The sequence below is a fragment of the Alosa alosa genome, chromosome 4, assembly GCF_017589495.1.
Source record: "Alosa alosa isolate M-15738 ecotype Scorff River chromosome 4, AALO_Geno_1.1, whole genome shotgun sequence".
Classification (NCBI taxonomy): domain Eukaryota; kingdom Metazoa; phylum Chordata; class Actinopteri; order Clupeiformes; family Clupeidae; genus Alosa; species Alosa alosa.
The window spans coordinates 7,980,672-7,985,168 of NC_063192.1; positions in this window are offsets into that span (position 1 = coordinate 7,980,672).

Genomic DNA, 4,497 nt, shown 5'->3' on the forward strand with positions numbered 1-4,497 from the left:
TCACTCTTGTCATTCCAACCCCCCTTTCAGTGTTCCCATCATGCACTGCACCTGCTCTCACTCTCTCACAGTTGCCTAGCAATATGTAAATGTTTTCTTAGCTAAACTTGTTGATATTATTTGCTAAATTATTCTGGAGAGGTTGCCTGTACATTTGAGTCCCCCTTTTTTTTCTTTTCTTTTTTCAAAAGTTTTGAAAGAAAATCACGAGAATGGAAGAGAAAAGACACAAAACCCCTCCTGAATATTGTAACTTGAAAAAATTAATATACATAAACATTATTTATACTCTTTCTATCCTGACATTAAAAAGAAACACAGATGAATGTCTGAATTTGAGCGCAGTCCAGTTGAAGTCTGTAGCCCTCTCCCTCCCCTATCTGTAGACATTACTGTTTAAATGTAAATAGTGAAATTTTTGAAGAAAGGTAAGCAAATGCAATACAGTTTTGAATTGCTAATGTCGTGGGGAGGGGGTGGATTTGGTTGTAAGCTCAAATATCATTTCCTGTTGTTTGCTGAACTTCACAAATAAATGTTTGTTGAGGACACTTGGTGTGCTTTGCCTCATTAATGCAATCCTGAGAATGAACCTTATTCAGCTTTCTGTTGACAGTGTATTTGTGTATGGAAAATTTCAAATCAGTTTCATTTTAACATGTGCTATGCTTCACTGAAGGGAAAATAAGCGGATTGTTATCCTCATGATATTTACACTCATCTTCAGCTGATGAAATAATGTCAATCATTTTATTCTTTTGTTACAGGCGTTCTTTTTTAATCTGCAGACAAAATTAATTTCTTATAGGAAGAGTGGGAGTAGAACTCTAATTAGGGGCTTTGTGTTGCTGTTGAGCGCTGATGCTCCCACTAGAACAAGTTAAAGGAGTCAGCAGGCTAGAGTTTCCAGGGCAACGAGATGTTTTGACGCCATGGTATGATGGAGAGAAAATAGCAGTGGAGGAGAGATGAAGGCTTCAGAATGTGCCCTGGAACTTCCTCCCGAGAAGAGAGAGGAAAGGCTTCTCTCACTGTTTCTGCTTCCACTGCATGTCCCCTCTTTCCTTCGTCTCCGTCTGTCTGTCTGTGACACTGTGACACTTTTTCCTTCCTGGCTGTCATTTCTCCAAGAAATCTTTTTTTGTCTGAAATTCTCTTCCAGCTTTCTTTTGATTTTGTTTTTCAACATTCTCTCTATCCCCTATTATATTCTCTCCCTCTCTCACTTTCTCTTTCTCTCACCCTCTGCTTTCTTTCCATTTTTCATTTCTATTCAGCATTTTCTCTCCCTCTATCTAAATCCTCTCTTTTTTTCTCTTTCTCCCTCCCTCTATCCCAGCTGTCACTGATGTGCTTTCTCTGGCCAGCTGCACTCTGGAATGATGAAATGGCGTGCAACAGGCTTGGACAGCGCTTGAGGGAGAGAGAGGGATCGCGCCGGACATCAACGGAAGCAAGGAAGAGGGCAGGCAGTGTGAGTGGACATGGGGGCGGGGGTTAGTGGGAACATGAGAAAGAGTGAGTGTGTGAGAATGAATGAGTGGGCTCCTCTCAAAGTCAGAGGCCACAGTGCAAGCTCACCATGAAGAAGAGTCCAGCTGTTCTGAAAACCTACGCAGATCAGTTACCGCGGAAACATGATGTCACAGTAGGGGTGAGCGGGGCTGACTCTTGGCCTTCACTTCCTGGGAACATCTGGTATCCCCACTGGTTGGGGAAACCAATCCCGCTCCCCCGCCCCCCTTTTTTTGAAAGGAAACAAGTTTGTGTTTGAATCTTGAAATGTCAGAGATAAACAGGAAATTACCTAATGGGAGCAACATTTGAAATAGAGACAGCCAACATTAGGCTTCATAGAGGAGGCTGACACCTCAGATCTGTGACCTATATTTACAGAATGTCATTCAACATTGTAAGCTGTGTATTTTTAATTACATATTAATAATAAAATAAAAAACAATAAGACCAATTATTATTCACACAAAAGCCTATAAAGACAGGTAAATTCAAGAATATATTAATTTATATTACAGTTTTTTTCAGTCGCTAACAAGCGTTTGTCTAACCAGTTGTCACATTTTCAAAACTCTAAACACAATTAGCACAGCATCGGTCTTTTGTGGCCATACCATTCACACGTCATGTCGTTTTCACACAATTTGCAGTCAGTGAACACATTTCCGCAATGCAATACCTGCCAACAAAACTGTGGATTGTTTTTGTAGTATTTACTAATGTTAACACACAACATCCCACAATAGCAAACACAATATTCCAAACCTTAGATACACTATATCAAAACCTCTGCTTCTGCTCTGCTTCTGCTAGCAAATGGTTTTATCTCAGGTGCATCGCCTTGGATAATATCAGTTGATGAAAACATGTGGCTAACTCTAAAGATGCAGAGATGAGATACAGTAATTTTGTGCTTTTTAGTTCCCCTTTTTATCTGGGCTTTTTGCTGTTGTTTTTTGTTCAGAATGCTCTTGTGTGTTTCATGGATATTTTGTTCACTGTAAGCAATACTGTAAAACTTTTTCTCTTCTATCATACTGTAAACAGTATTTCTACTGTACCTCCTGTAGTAAACAGTAAAGGGAAAAAACTGATTTGCTTTTTACTGGAATGCTTTTGAATGTGCACATTACATGTAGACATACAGTTCCCAACCAAGAAATTTAGTGTAAAAACTGTGGATAGAGCATGTTTTGCATGCAAATACCTGTAAAACTGAAACATAAAAGTCTATGCAGTTTTTGTAATGCCAACAATAGCCAGTATTTTGAAACCTGGTGTACTTTGATTGACTGCATGTACCTTGTGAAGAGAAAACAAGTGTTATTCTTTGACAGAATAATTTCATTTTGAGTCAGATTTCCAGTGTTTTGGTAAAGTTAGTGTGTGCAGAGAAATATGTGTTCTGTTTTGAAATGAAGAGTTAGTATATATTTAACAAAATGTGTTTTTATAGAGGTGAGTGGTGCCCAGAAACATCTGTAGTTTCCAACTGAGTCAAGCCTGAGTTGCTGTGTGTTCATTCAATATTGAAGTGGTCATTTTCAATTCCTCGGGTCATTTTGTCAGACGTGGTAATTGCCATCGTAAAAACCAAAATAGGATTTTCTATTTATGGAGAGAACTGAGGAAGCAGCGCTGTGTGCAAATGAATGGTTCTCCTAGTGCACACTCTGAAGGTCATGGTTCTCCTACTGCACACTCTGAAGGTCATGGTTCTCCTAGTGCACACTCTGAAGGTCATATCCTTGGCAGTGGAGAAGGGTAGGTGACACTGAGGACAACATAGAGGAGAAAAGTAACGGTGTAGGGAGAGAGGTGTTTGGTAGGAGCATGGGGATTGAGTCAAGGAGAGAGAGAGAGAGGAAGAGGAAAAAGAGGGAGCCAAAGAAGAGAAGAGAAGAGAAGAGAAGGTGTCACCAGTGGCCCATGTCTGTCAGGGTGTAGAGCCGTGTGATAGCACACTCCATTTTACACTCCACTGAGCAAAGAACACCCAAGGCTGAACTTCACACACACACACACTATGGTACTCACACACACATACATGCGCATGCACTTCTCGGCAGGCATGTGTGCACACTTGAGTCTACACACACACACACACACACACACACACCCACACAGAGACACAAGCACATAGATATTCAGAGCACTCGTGCCCACCCATGCACACAAGTGCTTAGAATGCAAAAACATGCAAAGATGAACTCACCTGGCATAGTTATCTCGCTCTTCAAGCACACACACACACACACACACACACATACGCATGCACACATGTACACAAGCTCACACTGTGAGGCACTTACTCTATATACCTCACACCCTTGCACCACCGTAAGCATATTATGCGACTGTACTCCTAACTTTCATTACCCCCTATGTTGACCCCTATGTGACCCCTATCAATGTTGTGCACAAATGCAGCCTGGACTTTATGCATTGAGTCTTTAATGAAGGTGTGTAATTTCCCATCATTGCTGCTCTGTATCCTCGGCACCAGATCCCCCCTACACACACACACACCCCACCCCACTCTTCTACTGCCTACTCTCCCCAGCCTCTCCCCACAGTTCAGTGTGCCAATATGATAATGTAATTCAGTGCTACTGTGCGCGGGGTGAGACATTATTAAACATTTACAGAGCAAAGGAGGCCTGGAATTAATATTGCTGGGTGTCTGTCTGTGTGAGGGTCTACATGTGTAGGTGTGTGTGTGTGTGTGTGTGTGCGTGCGTGCGTGCGTGCGTGCGTGCGTGCGTGCGTGCGTGCGTGCGTCGTGTGTGTGTGTGTGTGTGTGTGCATGTTTGTGGATGCGGGTATGTGTGTCTTTCCCAGAAAGGGGCTTGGCCTGCATTGCACAGGCTTTATCCTCACATTGCATCAGTCGGGTCAATCGATAGCCCCTCCCTGGAACAGGAACAGGTTTCACACTAAGGTTTTAGCTTGCATCATGTGACCTCTGACCTTTGACCCCAG